At 36.5% G+C, this 21,780-nt stretch overlaps 1 protein-coding gene across 5 annotated transcripts in view; it reads left to right on the top strand.

Annotated features, from left to right (window-relative positions):
* The window catches only part of Lrrc4c (leucine rich repeat containing 4C), a 1,309,582-nt gene that overhangs the window by 1,263,628 nt on the left and 24,174 nt on the right, over positions 1-21,780 (top strand). For all 5 annotated transcript variants that reach the window (XM_036183236.1, XM_036183235.1, XM_036183237.1 and 2 more), the window contains one exon: positions 6,978-7,029. The gene's annotated coding sequence lies outside the window, so the exon portion shown is untranslated. The remainder of the gene's footprint in view (positions 1-6,977; positions 7,030-21,780) is intronic.

Here is a 21,780-nt window from a genome sequence, read left to right on the forward strand (position 1 = left end):
TCTTTCTAGTCTTATCATTGCCACCATAGATTATACTGTTTTTCATGTGGGTTATTGGTCCTTTAATCAGTTGTTTCTTATTAGCATTCAAAGGTCTGAACCAAAGACTATCATTTTCTAGTGTAAAGTGCTCTAAAGGCTTTCCACTGCATACAGAATGCAAAGGAATTTTCTTCTGTAGCCTACAACACCTATTTGTCTAGTGTGGGTCAAATACTAACCTCATGAATGTCCATGGCTGAAAAGTTGAACTTGTAGTTTTAACCTTGTTTGAAAAAAAAAAAAATCATCTGTTTTTTCACACAACTCAACTGTGGGTGTAAGGTCATTTGGGATGCTGCAGGTGGTTCCCCAACAGAATGACAAATGTTGTTATGAGATACAGTGGAAGAGAAGAAGACCATCTAAATGACATCTTGTAGCCTAGTATTTATAAGGTGAGGAACAACAGAAGCATCAAGGTTTATGAATTTGTTTAATATCTATCATATATACTAAATTTATTCAATTTAACATCTATCTATATATAAATATATCTATCTTTCTATCTATCTCTATTGTTCTTGTTTTCTTCCTCTTTGTTCTTGGCTCTTTTGGGGGCCTGCCACCACCGTAGAGCTCCAAAATTAAATCACATGCAGGGAGATATTCTTACTTATGAAAGCTCAGCCTTAGCTTGGCTTATTTCTATCCAGCTTTTCTTAACTTAAATTATCCGTGTATGTTTTGGCTCTAGGTTTTACCTTTCCCTATTTCCGTATATCTTTTCTTTCTTTCTTCCTCTATTGCTGGTTGTGTAGCTAGGTGGCTAATTCTTTATATCCTCCTCTCCTTCTTGCTCCTTCATCTCCTTTTCCCAGATTTCTCCTCCTATTTATTTTCTCTGCCTGATAGTCCAGTCTATTCTTTCTCCTTTCCTGTTGTTGGCTGCTCGGCTCTTTATTAGATCAATCTGGTGTTTTAGACAGGAAAAATAGCACAGCTTCACAGAGTTAAACAAATGCAACAAAAAAGAATGCAACACATTTTGTATAATTAAACAAATGTTTCAGAACACAAACAAGTATAACACATCTTAAAATAATAATCTATAATATTATATATATATATATATATATACACACATACAGACACATATACACACACACATGATAAGTATGATGTTTAAGGACAACATGTTTCTAGAAAATATGAGCCTGTAAGTTAACTACTCTGTAATCTTGGAATATTTTTCTCCCAGATGATTTGATGTCTGAATTTCTTCTTGTGATTCTTGTGGTTGTTTGACCTCTTTTCTGAAGGATCTTTCCAAATAATCAAATCTAATCCAAATCAAACTAAAGTTTCTTTTTCATTATTAACTCTTTCATCAATCTTTTGTCTCCATCTCAGTACTTGTTTCTGAGTGATGTATTATTGAATACTTTCATTTATTATCTATATAACCTCCTTAAAACTTAAGTTTCATGATGTGAGATGGCACATCTATAAAACTCCCTCTAAAATTCCCAGTGCCTCAAGTGATCTCTGGAGTTTAACAACCATTCACTTATGTTGAACATGCAAATTAGGAAAGAAATCAATACTTGGCATTAGTGTAGTAATGTTCTAGAGCTAGAAATTTAAGAAGCAGATCAGGTACTCAGCTACATAATCTTCAGAATAGTAAGTTTAACAAACATAATAATAATTCTATAGGACAACTTGACTGGTGGAGAAGGAAGAAAAACCGTTTAACATATTTGACATACTTATGGAGATGTTGTCTTGAAATTAAACTGGATATTTTTATCAAAGTAGCTTGGTGTATAGAATACAAACTTTTAGAAGAAAAGATTGGAGTTGAATCTGAAGCAATGATGACGTGGGACTGAGTACAAGAGTGAGTTTGGACCAAAGAGCCAGCATTTGCTTTGGCTAAGGAGGTAGCAGTCAGAGTCTACCAGGGAAGAAGGACTAATGACATGGGGGGAAATCTGAGTGTATGCAGCTCTCACTTGATTTGGAAAGAGAATACTTAGCTTTCTGATCATGTAGACATAGCCTTATTCTAGTCTGTTCCACCAAGAGGATGTAATTATTTCTAACAGGGTCAAATTGGAGTAGGTTTAAGTTTGAATGTGGTCCTTTCATTCAATCCTTTGTGTTCTCAGTAACATTGTCTCTATGTAGTGCTACTCTGGCATGTAACAACTACCTCATATCGCTATAAGGGATATACAGCTTACTTTCCTTCATGATGGTAATATGCAACTTTCTGTATTCTATTCATCTTATCAGAAGCTTAAGAAACATTATGACATTGTCCTGGTTTGACTCAGAAATTAAGGATTTTGTATCATCTGAGGTGAATAAGTATCATCACAAAATAACATTAATTAGAACTCTAACTGGAAGCCTTCTGAATTTGTTAGGACTGAAAATCTCTTGAATTTCCCACAGGTTAGAAAGGATTCCAGTGAAACACCCTTGGGAAGTCTTTGTGATTCTTTTATGACATTAGCTTAATGGTAACAGCCAGATACACATGGAAATCTGATCAGAGTCTCCCAACTAGTTCAGAGTTCACTGAGAGATAGCTGTATGAGGCCTTTTCTCACAGGGTAACCTGTGTCATAGAAGAGGTTTTAGCATTTTTCATTCCTCTGACTTTCCCCTAGGTTCTCTGTTGTTATTGTTTGGTGTTTTGAATAGGAAACACTGTAGGGTCAGGAAAAAGGCCCACAGAGTGTTTGTGCCAGTGGATATAAATGTGAAATTACTGTTTATAATTCACAGTGGCATACTTTGTGTCATTTATCTTCACTTGTGTGAGGAGTCAGATAAGTCACTCATGACTCTGCTAGTCCCCATCCATCCTTCATCACTACACTCATGAAGATAAATGCCACAGATATCATGTATCCTTTCAGAGTAACGATTAAGATTAGTTAGCACATAGGTTGGCCTGATGCTATTATTTAAAAATCAAGAACACTATGTGTGTACCATCTTCTATGCTCATAGTCCTTGGTCTGGCTAATCATTATCTGGTATAGAAATGAATGTATAGTATCTGTTCATTGGCCCATCTGTACATACGTCTTAACTCCAACTGAAAAATACCATTTTCGAGTAAATGCAAAGAACAGAGCTATGCAGTGTCAATGAATGTGCTTATTAATGGGAGATAGTCTTCCTTATCAAAGTGATCAAGGACAAAATGAAAAAGTCTTTGTCTGAACAAGTCACATGTGAAAGGATGGAGTCAAAATAAAAGTGAGACATTATATTTGAGAAACAATATGGATGCCTTGTCTTTATGAAACAGAGAGGTGTGTCACCAGTGGGTTGTAATGCTACTGTAAGGCAAATTAGTTCTTTCTCAGCTTTGTACTTAAGGACCAAACTACAAGGCAACTAAACAACAAGAGTCCTTTACCATTCAGTTGCTGAAATGATTGATTCTAGAAAATAGGAGTTTTTTCCACAGTCGTCAATACATTGCCTTTTTATTCTCTTGGTTGCTGCACATAAGAATTAGCAAGAGTATGAAAAGGTTTTTCACCAATTTGAACTAAATATTGCTAATATGATGGTTGATAATTGGAATTTATGGTTGAATAGTTATTAATTAAAAAATAAGGCCATAAATTTGAAAAAAAAAAAAGTAAGGAGGTAGTATGTGGGAAGGTTTGGAAGCAAGAAAGAGAAAAGAATCAAAGATGTAATTATATTGTATTCTCCAAAAATAATGATAAAAGTATTTGACCTGTGAATGTGTAATTTTTTTAAAGTACTCTGTCATAAATTAGTTGTAACTAACTTTTATAGTTCAAAATCTGGATGCATTTCAGCTATTTTCCTGCATATGACTTTTTTATGATTAAATAAGTGATTTTGTTTATTCTCTGCTTCAGCAACATTTATTGAACACATTCTTACCTGGAAGTCAGTGGTTTGTGCAGCACATGGGATGAGATGCATTGCCTGTCATGACTGGGTATTTAGCTGAATGAGGAAGAGAGATTCAGGAGTAGGAGATCAGTGGCTCCGTAAATATAATTTTTATTTTTTATTCTACACTGGAGATAATAGTGGTTTGTTTCAGAGGAACACAAATGTATATGTTCATAAACTTTACAGAAAATTGGGATGATTCATGGCAACAATGCCTCTTTTCCTCTTTAACACAGTTCAGGTTGAAATGTCTTATAAGGCTGATTAAGGGGCAGAGAATACATGGACACAGTAATGGCTAGGTGTAAATTAGCATGGGCAGGGAAGAGTACTCTAAATATTTGAAAATTAGCAGATTCTCAAATTTAAACAAACCATGAGCTCGAGTGGTGGCACCAGTGCCATGGAGTTTTTGCATGGTCACATAGTCTTCTGAAGGAAATTCAGGTAAAGAGACTATGCTTGGCATGTTGAAGGGGATGTAAGAAGACATGTTGCCAGGAAGTAAGAGCAGTTGAGGTAGGAGGTTGGAATCAGAGACGTAGAGGTAATACAGGAATACATGTAGATGTCTGAACAGCTAGAAGATCATAGAATTTATTTTGAACATTGAACAGAGTAAAATATAATAGAATGCTAATTTTGATAGGATTCTGTCTCTGTTTGGAGAAAAGACTGAAGAGAGGTGAAGACAGGAACAAGGAGTTCAGATATTGCACCAGGCTATAGAACAGCCCAAATATCCAAAGAAAAAAGAAAGGGATCTGCAGTTAGTTGTGGAGCTATCTAGAAGTGGCTAGAATCTTTATGTATGAGATTAACATCCAATAGATGTTAAACATAAAGCAGATTAAATATAAAAGTGACAAGTTCTAAAGGTAAGAAGTATGACTCAAAGAATAGAAGTAATAAGTGTGATGATGGCCCAAGTTACTAAGAAAATAAATGGTCCCAACATATTGCTTTGCCCATAATATATTATATAAATGAATAGGCTGCATTGCAACTATTAAATATTTTTGAGGAGAAATTATGTAAGAATCCACAGTTTTACAGTGAAAACATTAATTGTGATACTTTCAAGTGATGGGCTTACAAAATGGTTATCTATACAGATCTGAAAGTTTGTAAAAAATTGGGCATGGGTGAATTGGGAAGAGAATGATGGGGGGAATGGGAGGAGGGATGAGAGGGGATCTATGGTTGGTATGTAAAATGAATAAAAAATTTCTTAGAAAATTCAATGTTTGTCCTACTGAGTCAGAGAAACTTCAATAATATAATAATATCTAGTCTGTTAATTTCCCTCAAACTTTAATAATTTCATTGTCCTTTTTGGATGAATAAAATTTCATTATGTTAATAAATAAAAGAAAGAAAAAGAAACTAAACAAATAATAAAATATTAAAATAGAAAAGTAACTTAGATTTTCTAGTAGTTGTAGATGGGATGTAAAGCCATTGTAGGGTTCCTTTGTTTGTGAATATAGACCAAGAATGAGTCCAGCTGTCTAGCACTGAGACACTCTAGGGTTCAGTAGTCTAGGAGGGAAGACATTTGTAGGAGGCATAGAGCAGGGAGACCACTGTGTGAGAAAGAAAATGAAAAGAATATGTTTCTAGGAGTCAAGTGTGTTGTGTTTTTCAAAAGGTACTGAGTGCTAGTTACTATGTCAAATGCTACTGAATTTCAATGAATATGAAAATTGAACATTCATTACTTGATTCAGCAATAAATACAGTCTCTCTTCTTTCATATTTTTATATTTCCTTCACACCATTCTTGATCTTTCCTGTGCGTTTTCTGAGGTATTGTTAGTACCATGATCATCAACTGGTAACTTCATATGTCCTTTGGAAAGATAGCCAATATTTCATACAAAAATCAAGATTTGTGAGCAATTTTTATAAAGTTGAGTTTACATGTTTTTAAGATTAATAACACAAAATTCACCTCCTAACACTAAGATCTCTTTCACTTAAACTCAATTTGATTTGCTTAATGATAATTTTGATCAGCAGTAGTATATTACTTTGTAAAAAGTGTTTAGTTTTTATCATCTGTTCCAAATGAAGTCATCATACACAATAAAATGCTGAGCTTTGAAACTTATTCCATCAGCTATCAGGTTATTTTAACTGTTAACACCTCCTTTTCTGAGTGAGCCAAAGTCCTCCTCTTCATTTTCTCCTCATTGCTTGAAGATTTAAATACCAGCCCTCCACCCTAGTATTCTCTCCCATCCTATTATCAATAAAATTTTTTATGATGTCCATATCAATTTCAATATTTGATCTTGATTTCAAATTGTGTTATTTCCCTATCTACAGTTGCCTATGTTAAATCTCAGTGCAGTTTGTACCAAATACATTTCCAAACTTGAGATAGATTACTCTAATTGTTAGGAATAAAGAATATTTATTTTATTTCAATGATACTCAAGAAACATAAATTCTGTCATGTAGAGTCTCATTCCACATACTGTGTGCCTTTCAATCTTAGATTCTAGTTTCCATTCCATATGTATAAGAGTTCTTTAAGGAGAAATCTATGTATTTTTTTCTTATGTTTTGGGTATAGGAGAAAAACATGTACCCAAATTAAATCTGTAGCAGATGCTTATGTCAAACTATTAACATGTCATTTGGCATTAATAATTGAATGTTGTTTAACTGTTAACTGCCCATCTATTTTTAGGCATTGCCTCTTTTGATCTATGAGGTACTTATGATTAAGACACTGGATCAGAAGGAAAATGTGACTTGCCTAAGTTCACAAATCTAATAAAAGGAAACGAAGTGTGGACTGCAGATCTGATTCCAAACGCATGTTTTTATTGTCATTAAAAAGTGCATTTTTCCAAATGGCCAGTGGTTAAAATAGCTGCATTGGCTTTCTGCCCAGAGCTGTGTTAAAATACAATGATGATTCAATAAATATTGTCACCATTGGTATCTTTGTTGTTTGTCATGGCAGATCAGGAAATGTGCTGAATCGGTCTAATGGATATGGTTTATTTTTTGTTTTTGTTTTTTAGGTTGGCAAACACGTTGCCTATTTACTGCGTAGAGACCCCAATGGAGAACAAGGTGGGTGATGATTCATGCTAAATGGTTCCCACAATATGCTGAACAATACAATGACAGCTAACATGAAGTGGTTCATTATATGCTGTCAAATCCGATAACAGCAATGACAGACATTCCTCGCTAGAGCAATTTGTAGGAAGCCCAGCCACTACAAAAAGAGAACTGAATTTTTTTTTAAACCACAATATAACAGAAACGAACTGTTCAGTGATTCTTATTTGCTGATTCTGTGTAGTTTTCCCTTTGCCAATTGGAATCTGGCTTCATGCTCCCTGATTCAATTCCAGAGATAACTGGCCTTGACATTTGGTTCTCCTGTGAAGTCCTCTTCCTTCAGCACATTGTGCAGAATAATTTGCATAAGTCTTGGGTTCATGTCCACAATTGCTTATGTGAGTTCTCTCTAAGTGCAGCCCTGAAGCCCCCATCTTACCTCCTCATCTGAACAGCTCTCTTGCGCTCTCTCTCTCTCTCTCTCTCTCTCTCTCTCTCTCTCTCTCTCTCACACACACACACACACACACACACACACACACACACACACACACACACACACACACACACACACACACACACACACACACACACTCCTTTATTTTCTGCCTCAGCACAGCACCCACAGATGATAATCCTACTTACATAGGCATAAGGCTTAGAGGCAGCAGGGAGGACACTGCCTCTTTCGGTACATTTATGCATACTTTTGTCTCACTAAATTGTAATCTCCTTGAAGGTGGACTCTTAATCCACTGCCTATGTATCATGTTAGTCCTCTATAACTGTATGGTGACCAATTAGTGCGTTACCCTGGGAAAGACACATAATTAAAGAAGGGGATAGCAAATAATATTCCTGTCTTCCCTGTCTCTTAGCACAGGGACTGATACAGTGAAAGTAGAAAATGGCATGTTTGCTTAGTGAAAGAAGGAAGAAATGAATAAATCCATCAATCAGATGGTTCTCTGTGGCCAAATTAAAGAGGAGACAGAGAGATCCTGATGACTTCCAATCATCCCCACCCCCCGCCCCCCTCAGGCCACCAGACATAATGCCCTAAAAATGTTTATTTATTTTGGAAGGCAAAAGCTGATCTGAGGCTATTCTCTTTATTTTTATATTCAAATGCCTATAAAACGGAAAAGCCCCAGAGACCTATTCATTGCTCACAAATGATCTATGGGGTAATAACTGGCTGGCTTTTCCAGCTGTGCTGCACTTTGGTACTATCTTGGGTTTAATTGAAAATATGCTGTGACCTTGGTTTTGTTCACTGGGTGTAGGGGAATATAATTGGCATGAAGACTCCAAAGAATTCTCTTTTCAATGAATGTCATTTAGTTAATTTGGGGTTTGCCTGAGGGAAATAATGTGTGAAGTCCTGTAAATACTAGGTGCCTCTTATTCACATAACATTAACATGAAGTTAACAACTTTTTCAAAATAGACATTTTATTTTGTCAAACCTGTTTGTTGAATCCTAAATGCTATCAGTATGATAATAGTATTGTCTTTAGCAGTCTCATGTTTCATTATAATTAAATAAACAGCTTATGGATTGCAGTCCAAAAATGCCTTTACCCCACTCCTAACTTAAGGGGTTTCCATAGAAACTGTGGGCAGCAGGTTTAACTGACATTTATTGGACTTGAGGCTGTAGGGAGCATTGATATCTCTGTTTTTCTCTCTGGCATTATGTATTCACTTCTTCTTTACTTTGTTAAACTCTTTTAAAACTTCATTTGCCCCAAGTCTACTCCTCCCTCTCCTCCTGCCCTACCCCCATCCTCCCTCTCCCATAGTCCCCATTTTCCCCTTCTCTGTCCTCTCTCTCTTATTAGCATTGAGGAAGTAATTTGGACTCAGTTAGATTTAACAAATGCAATAATACTAAAATGGACCCTGATACTTAAGTGTAATTGTGTTATTAGCTGGAAATGCTTTTCTTCAAAAATAAAAAGAATTGAGAGTGAAGTTTACCAATATAATACATCCTGGCAGGAAGGAACCTTTGACTGCTGGTTGAATGTTTGTGGTGCACAGACCAAGACCCACTTTCATCTCCAGCTGTGACTATTTTGTGATTTATTCAAGCAACATGGAAGTTTCTTCTCATCTTCAACATTCAGAATGGAGCAGAACCACATTTTGTTTCTATTATTACAAGAGAATAGAATAGTTGATCTGGAGGGGGAAAAAAGGAAAAACAAAACAAAACAAAAAACCCTATCATGTACCAGCAACTTCATTGGATATTTTTGTCTAACTTGTTTCATGTGAAGCTTCACTGAAAGACATTGAAGTTGGTGGCTCAAGTTTCAACCTCACTCAGAATGATTATAATACCTTAGGTAAATGTGGAAATATGCCGTTTTGTTTTATAATAACAACATGAGTGTAGACACATCTAAGCAATGAGTTTTATGAAGATTAATAATGCATCTGTGCCTTCTGACGCTGGTCTGTCATCCCAGCTATTCAGGAGGCTGAGGCAAGAAGGTCTTAAGTTCAAGGATTATCTGATGGAGTGAGTTCAAGGCCAGCCTGGAAAACTCATTGACACCTTGTCTCAAAACAAAAGATATAAAAGCAGGGAGTAATGGGCTGGTAATCTAGTTAAATGGTAGCCCATAGGATTGGGATTAATATCAACTGAGAGAGGTGGGGGTGGGAAAGAAAAGAAAAATGATGAACAATGAGTGCAGCAGTAAATTATAATACTGTTTCTCCTTGGCTTAATAGAGAAGTTGCAAAAGGAGTGGTGTTTTATGCAAAGTTTATGTAGCAATTTGTAAGCTCCATACCTAAACAGCACATACACATTACTGCAGTTCAAGGGAAAAATTTAGATAGGCATAAGATCAATTACTAACTGTACCACTGGGGATCAATGACCGATTTGGAGTGTTTGATTCCTCCTCTGTGTTGAAGGATCAAGTCTTATTTCTTGGAACTGTTTTCAGGAATAGCCAACTGTGTGTATAAATGACTTACCTTCTACCACAGAGTGCACTATGGGCTTTAAATTCTGTCACTCTCACTCTCCTCATTTTCCTGATGCTTTTCCTTTTTAATAGGAATTTAAAGTAAAAAGAGAAAAAAGAACCATTACCAAATTCAAGTTAATGTCTATAATCTCACAGCTCATAAACGATCCTAAATTAACATGAAGGCAATGACAGAAAAAGAAAAAAAAACTATTGAGTAGGATACAAAATGGAGGTCCAGAGTTGATAACAATAAGATCCTAGTATCCTGAGTGAGAAAGGTGACTTTATCCTGTTCCACAGTATCCTTTTCAAATGTAAGAGTCTCAAATTTATTATTGCTAATTTTGGTCTTCTTTTCCAAGTGTTTAGGGTTAACTCTTCCTGATATGACTTAGAACTCATCATTCTAGTAAAGGCAAAGGAAGACACTTTGTGGGACAGTTGGCAAAGGAGAAAGTAGAGGCCAGGTCTGTTCATCTCTCTCACACCTGAGTCCAGATCCTCCTTCATGATCCAAGACATGTGCCAATGAAGCCACAGGATGGACAGGGTGTTGATTTTGTGTGTAGTGGTATGTGTAAGTGTCTCTTGTTGGATAAGAAGAGTAAGAAAAGAAAAGTGCATGTTTCTTCCTTTTTTTTTTAAGAGTCGAACAATTTAAGTATCATTCTTACATGTTTCTGGATAACTAGGGAATTAGGAAGAACTGTTATAATGAAAAAAAATGAGGAAGTATGGAAGTATGGATATGACCAAGTTTGATGAGACATGACTCTTGGTAAGAGCTGTTGCTTGTAGAAGATCCCAAAGACATTCATCTCTAGGAAAACACAAGTATATAAGATTAACTAGGACAAACATTGTATTAAAACATTATCACATTATTGATTGTTGGTACTCCTTGTGCTGTTGTGTGTGTGCCTGTACTTGCCTCATGAAGATATTCCTTCTGTACTTTATTTGGAAGAATTTTCTTAAGCCCCATTCTCCATTTTCTGCATGACAGTTTCTTTAAGGTAGATACCAGAATGCCTAAAACCACCCAGGCATCCTTGCAGCCGGCACTGCCACTCAATGCACTGCAAACATATAAACCAGTAGTAGTGCCCTGGTAAACCCATGTAACCAAATTATCTTTAATCAGGATTCCTCACACATGTAATGTGACCAATGATTCCACTGCCAGTCATATGAGAGAAGTTTAATTTCTTTCTTAATTCTTAGATAAAAATTAATTAAAATAGAAACTTCTAATTTGTTATCCAGGAGTTAAATATAATCACTTGGTTGTCTTCATTCTAGTTGATCTGTTCGAAAATAGTTTATGCTGTTTAAGAGTGAGCATCTCTGAAAATTGCTCTTTTTTACTCTAACTACACAAGTTGACGTGCCAACATAGTTGGAGTAAACTTCAGAGAGGCACATTGTAGATGGAGAGCTACAATTAATGGCTGTTGAGAGAGAAAGAAACAGCTGTCTCCACAGAGAATCCCTCTCATAGGTTATCCAGTCCCAAGTGGTCAAGTGATGAGCCCTAAACACTTAAGCATATAGATGATGCTAATTGGAAAGGGTAGGGTGTGTGTGTGTGTGTGTGTGTGTGTGTGTGTGTGTGTGTGTGTGTGACAAGAAGACATAAAAGTTGATGGAAGAAATAGGAAAAACTGGAGGAGAGACACAGAGGGATATATTTATTCATGTATAAAATTCTCAAAAAAATATGAAAAATTTAAGAACTGTGAAAGAAACACATGGAAAATACAAAATGATTGTGGAAATGTTTTCAGAGATCTTTATATAAACCATAAATGGTGGGTCAGATTTTATGCAAAGACAGCTATTTTTCAAACACTGACATCTGGATTTTGCATGTGTCTGCATGTCTATTCTATCTCTGATAGCATGATTGCATCTTTGAAAGTGTGACTATGGAATGGAATTCAGGATGGATAGCCACACCACCTTTACTTCCTTTTTGTGGAGATTTTTGTTTACTTTTCATTAAGCTTTATCTCTCTACTTCACACTTGGCATAGAAATAAATCATATATCTTTTACCCTTTGGTAGAGAAAGTTTGAGTTATTATATTTTTACCTAAAACCTGGACTATCTATATTCAACACTGCCTTGTGCTTTATAAAATTATTCCTGTTCTTTTTGTATTGCTTATGTGTATGCAGTGTATTGTGAACACATTCACCTCCTCCATTATCTTATTTCCTCTCCCACAGCTTTTGACCCACTTATTTTTCCCAACCAGACCTTCCTACTTGTAACCCTTTCTCGTTTTTTCTCTTATGTGTATATGTGTGAATGCATGTGTGTATAGGTGTGTGTGTGTCTGTGTGTGTGTGTGTGTGTGTGTGTGTGTATTTGCCACCCCTTTGCAGATGGTCACTGCTATTGTGCATCCACAATTGCTGTTGCTATGTCATATCTAGGAGACAGTGTTTTACAGTGATTCTCCCCACCCTGTGGCTCTTTTTAAGACTGAATCATTCTTTCTAAAATGAATCCTTCAGAGAACAAAGACAGATGGTGGGAAAAGAAACCAAGAAGGAATTTTTATCTAAAGTAAGAAAAGTAGGTTAACTACTGATGATTTAAGGAACAGCATACTCTGGCCTCCTTATTCTTTGTTCCTTCCAGATGCCAAGGGGCACTTGGATGTTTAATATTCTTCACACACATGTCTAATTGTTTCTCATGGCATATTTACTACATAATGTGCATTAAAGGAACAATGAATACAGAAAAATACAGGGATTTTTTTTACTTTACATGGTACTGTGTTAACCAAACTTCATTAATGTTAGAACTGAGTCCTTAGCTTGCAAGGTTCCATGGTAATTTGAGAACAAATACAGGGCTATGCAGAGGGGGAACTCAGTTCCATCCAATATGCACAACCTAAGACTAACATGACACAGAGTGAAAGTAGGTCTGTCTTATAAACAATAAATAAGAATCCAGTTTTCAGATGCCTGCATTTTCTGAATGATTCCCTCTGTTGTGGTCATTAGGGTGAAACAAAGAAATCACTGATTCCAGTCATTTCCATTATCTGACTTGTCATCACCAAGGTGTCCTCATTATGCACTGTTAACAGGGTTGAGGTTACTTGAAACCAGTTTCCAGTTCCAATTAGGAGGCCATCCCTGCTATCTGCATTCTGATTAAATGCGTTGCCTGGAAATCACAGAAAGAGTCTATTCTGTTTCCTCCCCTTGCTTAGATCACATAAACACAGACTCAATTAAAGAGTTTCCTTATCAGGTTTCTGTGGGTCATTTTGGAGAATTTATTAAAGTCCTAAGTCATTCTGCACTGGAAGACTTTTGGCTTACAGATTCACTAAGAATCTGAACTAGATAGCCAGAACTGTTTTAGATAATGAAGTACATAAAAGTCAGAGCATCTAATAACATGGAATCTTGAGTGCTGGAGAAATTAAAAATGAACCTACAAAGTGAAACTTTCAAATTAGATATTAGAAAATCATAACATTATAGCAGCTGTCATTTAGGATCTTGGAACTTAGTCCAGACACTACTGTTTCAGCGCCTTTCAGTGCCTTTGACTGAGGACACTCTGTTAGTTCCCTAATGCCAACATTTACTGCTGCTTCCTTACTTTGCCCTAAATATATTCTCCTCAGTTTCCTATCTTCTGCTGACACAAAGACAAAGCAATTCCTTTAACCCCTTCTGTATATAAAATGCTATATTGTGTGTCTTCTCACCACTTGGTAGTATTTCATTCCCCTTATTTTGTATGTCACTATGCATCAGCACATATTACTAATAGATGTCAGCCCACACCGTATTCTGCTTTGTGTTCATATTTATTTTGATGCAGTCTCCACCCATTTAGTATCTATTTTCCAAGATACATTTTTCTCCAAATTTTGTTCCTTTCTTACTAATAGTGATGCTATAGTGCAGGCCAAACTTTTCTAGAGTTTTGTTTAACTCCTTGAACAGTCACCTATCAATTATAGTATACTATAAAATCATTAACAGGAATGTGAGCCTAAAAGGCAATAGATGGGTACTTTTCCTGACTCCCAGTAGGCCCTCAACAACCAATATAGAAGGGCAATGTCTGTTTGTCTCTTCCTTAGAATATTAGAGTTTTTCTCATTCAAATCAAGATATGCCACCATATCTCAAGTCTGTATCACCTTCCTGACTTCACAAATGATGCTAGTTCTATTGGAACTAATAATTATCCACTAAGGACATACTCACTCATTCAGGGTAGGGCATGGCATTGGTTTATGACTCAATCTTTTATGGTAGGCTTCTTTTAGTGTTCTGTTTCAAATGATCAATGAGAGATACTTACAAAATTGCAGGAATTCCCTCTAGGTGTTGTGTTGGTAAGCATACTTAGACTTACATATTAACAGAGCTAAAGGAAATTTTCAAATTCTCTTTTTTGAAACACTACCATAAAAATGAATCCTAGACATCTTTAGTGATTTTTGCTAGGGGTTATATATATGTTTTGGCTACTGTCTAGGAAATTAGGGCTATGTACTCTTTAATAATGAACAAGGAAGTAAGCACTCTGTAAATGTTGAAAGGTGGTTTTACAATCTGAATGACTCTGTTTGCTATTTATTCTGTTCAGACTGCCTCACATAGCAATTTAAATTGCATTACTCATTACAAAAATCCATATGCCTTTTGGGTGCTATTGTTGGCTTGTTTGCTTTTAGCCTATGGAGGCAATGATGACCTTGGCACAAGGCATTTCCTAAGGATTAATGAGCAGTTGGGGGTTAATGACTATCAATTCCTCCTAGCTCATCATCAATCCAAAGTAAGCATAGACAGACAACAAGGCCATTAACTGCATTACTAACTTTCTGAAACCAGATTCTTCCCTGTCTGACTTGCTAAGTAAGGACTTTTGCTCAAGATGAACTTGTTAGATTTTACAAAAGCTGTTACTAACCTGGACAGGGACAGAAAAATAACACACACACACACACACACACACACACACACACACACACACACACACATACACACGCACACACGAGAGAGAGAGAGAGAAAGACAGAGAGAGACAGAGACAGAGAGAGACAGAGAGACAGAGACAGAGACAGAGACAGAGAGAAGAGAGAGAGGTATGTATAGATAAACCAATTTCTTGATTGAACATATATGCCATACTTGAATATGCATATACATATGCAGATATATGCATGTGCATCAAATTAAGGGTAGTATAAGAAGATATAAGAATATTTAGTGTCTGTGGGGTAACAAGAGAACATCATAGAGAGAAACATAACTTTCTATACTTTGTTAACACAATCTGAGATATGTGGATTTGTTTTGTAATCTTTCTGTTCTCATTCTCTACCCTCAATTTCAAGGTCTGAAGGGATTCATCCATTTCATATCCATGGAGGATATAATCTGTCCATCTTCTGAAATTATCCTTCCTTCAACATCCTATTTGAGTTTATTTTTTTAATAGAAACTGTGCTTTAGTTACATAGTTTTTGAAATATCATTTTCCCATGATTTTCACATTATTGTTCTTCAGTGACATTAAAAACCCTAATATTTCCTCATTTCCCATCAGTCATGATCATGGACCAATATCCTGAAAGGTAAATAAATATTAATGCAGTTGTGAATTAAAACATCCCTTAAGTATTAAATTATACTTGTAGCATGAATCTTAAAGAGTCTTATTAATAAACTCATACCTGAGCCAGGTATTGGGGTGAATGCTGGAAGATCAGAGAAGTAGTACATGCCACAGCTTCCTCACCTCACCAGTTCCTCAGCTGATCCTGTTACCTCAGACTGGAAGCCTTTGTGTCCTCATCCAAAATGAATCTCAGCTGAACTGCTGACTAAAAGCCTGAAAGCTTAACCAGCCAAATGCTTAACCAGCCAAATGCTTAACCAGCCAAATGCTTCTAGTTTCTGATCTTCACAACTTATGTATCTTTCTCTTTCTGCTGTCACTCCCTGGGATTAAAGGCTTGATTTCTGGGGTTAAAGGCGTGTGTCTCCATGCTGGCTGTATCCTTGAACACACAGAGATCTGCCTAGCTTTGCCTCCTAAGTGCTGGGATTAAAGGCGTGTGCCACCACCGCCCAGCTTCTGCTATGGCTTGCTCTAACCCATTATCTAGCCACCATTTTTGGCTCTGTATCTAGTGGCTGTCTGTTCTCTGAGCCCAGATAAATTTATTGGGGTGCACAATATTTTGGGGAACAAATACCACCACATTTACTAATGTGAAGGAAAGTTATGGAATAGATGCAATCACATTTCTCCCCTTTTGAAAATTCTTCCTTACCTTATTTTGTCTTCTTATATTTTGATTCTTCTATTGCCATAAAGGGGTGACATAGAATAAAAAACTGACTGGATTATTGGTGTTTAAAGTAAAAGGCAAATATGTGTGACACTATGGCAGTCTACAACTCAAGAACCTTTCCTGGAGACATATTTCTTTAAAACTTGTTGAGCAACTGGACTTGATCCTTTCCTCTCACTCACAGGAGTCTCTAGTTCATCCAACAACAGCAGTAAGCATACTTATAAACACACATAAGTAATACATAGAGAAATACTAGTTCACTAAATTACTTTAAATTACTTTTAGATCTCTCATAGATCCTGTTAGACTGCAATCTAACAAATTTGTGTGCATAGAACTCATTCATTTCTGAGCCCTAGTATTCTCTGATGAGGCAATGATAAAGTTGATAATTTCTTTGTAAAATACTTAGATAATCACATTTAATTAAAAAGTCACATATACTTTCAAAGGGCGCACACATGGTTTGAAACACATCAGCGAATTTCTTGGGAATCCATAGATTTTATTATAATTATATTTAATAAAAAAGCAAACATTTTAATAAAGCTCACAATGATGAATCATATTATGAGGACTCAATAGAATGATTCATTTACACATCAGATTGAGACAGTAAATATTCCCATAGGCTTCTATAGAAGGACTTAAGCAGTCATAAATAAACAGAGAAAACATTGAAAACAACAACAGATATTTAAATGTCCTTCTAATTTTTTTCTCTATATTAACTCATTTATCCTCATAGTAGTACAGTACAAAAGCCAAGACAAACAAACATATGGGAATTTCACAGATAGACATTGCACACATTTTTATCTCTGAATTATACATTAGTTTTCCCTTTGTATTTGCTTAGTTGTTTAAAAAACTGAAAATTTATAACAACCAACTTACATGTGCGATCATGTCTTCCTTTTTCATCCACTTGATACACATACATTGAATTTACGTGATGCTGTAAAGCATACTAGGTAGTGAATTTAGGATATAGCTCATTTGCATTATTTTTTCTTTTTCTTTTATTTTTTCTCTCATAGGATACACCCTTACCATAGTTTCCTCTCCCTTCACTCCTCCAAGCCTTTAGCCCCAGCTCCCCTTTTCCCCAGATCCACTTCTCCTCCAGTTCCCTTAAAGACAAAGAGCAGACCTCCCAGGGGTATCTACCAAACATGGCCTAACAAATTACAATAAGACTAGACACAAAACCTCCTATCAAGTAGGAGGGAAAGGATCCCAAGTACAGACAAGAGAGTCAGAGACAACCTTCATTCCTGCTGTTGGGAGACACACAAGAACAAACAAGCTACAAAGTATTAAAGTATGTGCAGAGGACATAGCTCAGACACACATAGCTATCCTGAATTTTTAATTTTTCTATATGAAGCTGAGTATTGTCTTTTCAAGGTCTGTAAAGATTTGTGTTGAAATTTTGGTGGAAATTGTAGTGAGTCAATTTTTGGTGGGATGATCATGTTTAATATGTTAATCCATGAACGTGCAAGATTTTTTTCCATCTTCTGTTATCCCTCAATTTCTTTTTTCAAAGACATGAAATTGTTGTCTTACAAGTCTTTCACTTGCTTGGTTAGGGTTATCCCATGATATTTTATAATATTTACACCTATTATGAAGGGTACTATTTCCTGATTTCTTTCTCAGTCCGTATGTTGTTTGTATATAGAAGGGCTTCAGATTTATTTTTGTTGTTTTTGTTGTTAATATTGTATCCAGTAACATTACTGAAGGTGTTTATCAGCTGTAAGAATTCCCTGGTTGAATATTTATGGGTTGCTTATGTAGACTAGAACATCATCTCCAAAAAAAAAAAAAAATACTGAAAACAAATCAACAAAACAACAGTTTAACTCTGTCCTTTTCAATTTGTTTCCCCTTGATTTCTTTCAGTGGTCTTTCTGCTTTACCCCAAACTTCAATTACAATATTGAATAGATTTGGAGAGTGTACAGCCTTGTCTTGTTGCTGATTTTAATGGAATTGCTTTGATTTTTTTCTCTATTTAATTTGATGTCGGATATAGGCTTAAAGTAAATTGTCTTTATTATATTAGGTATGTCCCTTGTTTCTCTGATCTTGTCAGGACTTTTATCATGAAGGGATGATAGAATTTGCCAAAGGCTTTTTCATCATCTAATGAGATGTTCATATGTTCAATTTTTCTTTAGGTTTTTTTGTTGTTGTTGTTGTTGTTTTGTTTTTAATGTGGTAGATTACATTGACTGATTTTTGTATATTGAACCATCCCTGAATCTCTGGAATGAGGTCTACTTGATAGTGATGGATGATCTCCATGGGATTTTGGATGCAGTTTGTAAGAATTTTATTGAGTATTTTTGCATCTATACTCATGAGGGAAACTGGTCTGTAATTTTCTTTCTTTGTTGAATCTTGGTGGGGTTTGGGTATTGGGATGACTTTTGTCTCATAAAATGCATTAAGAAAATTTACTTTTGTTTCTATTTTGTGGAGTAATTACATTAGTTCTTCTTTGAAGGTATGGTAGAATTCTGGAATAAAACCAACTATGGGATTTTGTTGTTGTTGTTGTTTTAGGTGGTAGGCTTTTTATGACTGCTTCTATTTCCTTAAGGGTTATATGTTTGCTTAAATTGTTTATCTGATCTTGATTTTTATATAATATATGTATGTGTATATGTATACATATATAATTATCCATTTCCGTTAAATTTTCAAATATTGTGGAGTACAGATTTGTTAAGTGTGACCTAATTATTGTCTTGATTTCTTCAGTGTCTGTTGTTGTGTCCCCCCTTTCTTTTCTTTTGTTTTTGTTTTTGTTTTTTCTTTATTATTATGTGTTTTAAATTTTATACATGAGCCATGGGTTCCTCTGTCCTCCCCCCTCCCAACCCCAGCCCCACCCTCCCTCCAGCCCCTCCCCTCCATTTCCATGTCCTCCAAGATCAAGGCACCCCTGGGGAATCATTTAAACCTGGTGGATTCAGTACAGGCAGGTCCAGTCCCCTCCTTCCAGACTGAGCAAAGTGTCCCTGTGTAAGCCCAAGGTTCCAAACAGCCAGCTCATGCACTAAGGACAGGTCCCAGTCCCACAGACTGGGTGCCTCCCAAGCAGATCAAGCTATTCAATTATCTCACTTATCCAGAGTGCCTGATCCAGCTGGGGGCCCCACAGCCTTTGGTTCATAGTTCATGTGCTTCCATTCATTTGGCTATTTATCCCTGTGCTTTCTGCAATCTTGGATTCAACAATTCACGCTTTTGCACACCTTCCTCTTTCTCCACAGTTGCACACCTGAAGCTCCACCTGGGGCCTGGCTGAGGATCTCTGCATCCACTTCCATCAGTTATTGGACGAGAGTCCCAGCAGGACAGTTAGGGTGTTTAGCCATCTGATCACCAGACTAGGTCAGATCAGGCTTTCTCTCGACCATTGCCAGCAGTCTACAGAGGATGTATCATAGTGGATTTTTGGGGACCTCTCCAGCACTCTACCTATTCTTGTTCTCATGTGGTCTTCATTTATCCTGATCTGTTATTCCTCATTCTCCCTTTCTGTTCTTGATCCAGCTGGGATCTCCTGCACCCCTAAGCTTTCTTTCCCTCAAATCGTGCCCTTCATTACTCCCATTGTCGTCCAGGTTGTTCATGTAGATCTCAACCATTTCTCTGTCATTGGGCAAACCCTGTGTCTTTCCTAGGGTCCCATTTTCTAGGTAGCCTCCCTGGAGTTGTGTAGCAGTCTAGTCATCTTTGTTTTACATCTAGTATCCTTCTATGAGTGAGTACATACCGTGTTTGTCCTTCTGAGTCTGGGTTACCTCACTCGGGTTGATTTTTTTCTAGGTCCATCCATTTGCCTGCAAACCTCATGATGTCCTTGTTTTTCTCTGCTGAGTAGTACTTCATTGTGTATATGTACCATATTTTCTTTATCCATTCTTCAGTTGAAGGGCATCTAGGTTGTTTCCAGGTTCTGCCTATTACAAACAATGCTGATATGAGCATAGCTGAGCAAATGCCCTTGTATGGTATGATTGAGCATTCCTTGGGTATATGCCCAAGAGTGGTATAGCTGGGTCTTGGGGGAGATGGATTCCCAATTTTCTAAGGAAGTGCCATATTGATTTCCAAGTGGCTGTACAAGCTTGCATTCCCACCAGCAGTGGAGGAGTGTTTGCCTTGCTCTACATCCTCTCCAGCATAAGCTGTCTTCTGTGCTTTTGATCTTGGCCATTCTGATAGGTATAAGGTGGTATCTCAGAGTCATTTTGATTTGCATTTCCCAGATAATTAGGGATGTTGAGCAATTCCTTAAATGTCTGTCAGCCATTTGAAATTCCTTTGTGGAGAATACTCTGTTTAGTTCTATAACCCATTTCTTAATTGGACTGTTGGACATTTTGATGTCTAATTTCTTGAGTTCTTTATATATTCTGGATATCAGCCCTCTGTCAGATGTGGGGTTGGTGAAGAACTTTTCCCATTCTGTAGGCTGTCACTTTGTCTTATTGACCATGTCCTTAGCTCTACAAAAGCTTCTCAGTTTCAGCAGGTCCCATTGATTGATTGTTTCTCTTAGTGTCTGTGCTACTGGTGTTATATTTAGAAAGTGATTTCCTGTGCCAATGTGTTCAAGAGTACTTCCTACTTTCTCTACTATCAGGTTCAGAGAAGCTGGATTTATGTTGAGGTCTTTGATCCACTTGGAGTTAAGTTTTGTGCACGGTGACCTATATGGATCTATTTGCAGCCTTCTACACATTGACATCCAGTTGTGACAGCACCATTTGTTCAAGATGCTTTCTTTTTTCCATTGTACAGTTTTGGCTTCTTTGTCAAAAATTATATGTTCATAGGTGTGCGGGTTAATGTCAGGGTCTTCAATTTGTTTCCATTGGTCCACATGTCGGTTTTTATGCCAGTACCAAGCTGTTTTTATTATGGTAGCTTGAGGTTGGGGATTGTGATGCCTCCAGAGGTTGTTTTATTGTACAGGATTCTTTTGGCTATCCTGGTTTTTTTGTTTTTCCATATGAAGTTGAATATTATTCTTTCCAGATCTGTGAAGTATTGTGTTGGTAATTTGATGGGAATTGCATTGAATCTGTAGATTGCTTTTGGTAAGATCGCCATTTTTACTATGTTAATCCTGCCTAACCATGAGCATGGGAGATCTTTCCATTTTCTGACATCTTCTTCAATTTCTTTTTTCAGAGACTTAATGTTCTTGTCATATAGGTCCTTCACATGCTTAGTTAGCATTACCCCAAGGTATTTTATATCATTTGTGCCTATTGTAAAGGGTGATGTATCTCTGATTTCCTTCTCAGCCTGTTTGTCTACTCTATATAGGAGGGCTACTGATTTTTTTGAGTTGATCTTGTATCCTGCAATGTTGCTGA

The sequence above is a fragment of the Onychomys torridus genome, chromosome 4 (assembly GCF_903995425.1).
Source record: "Onychomys torridus chromosome 4, mOncTor1.1, whole genome shotgun sequence".
Taxonomy (NCBI): Eukaryota; Metazoa; Chordata; class Mammalia; order Rodentia; family Cricetidae; genus Onychomys; species Onychomys torridus.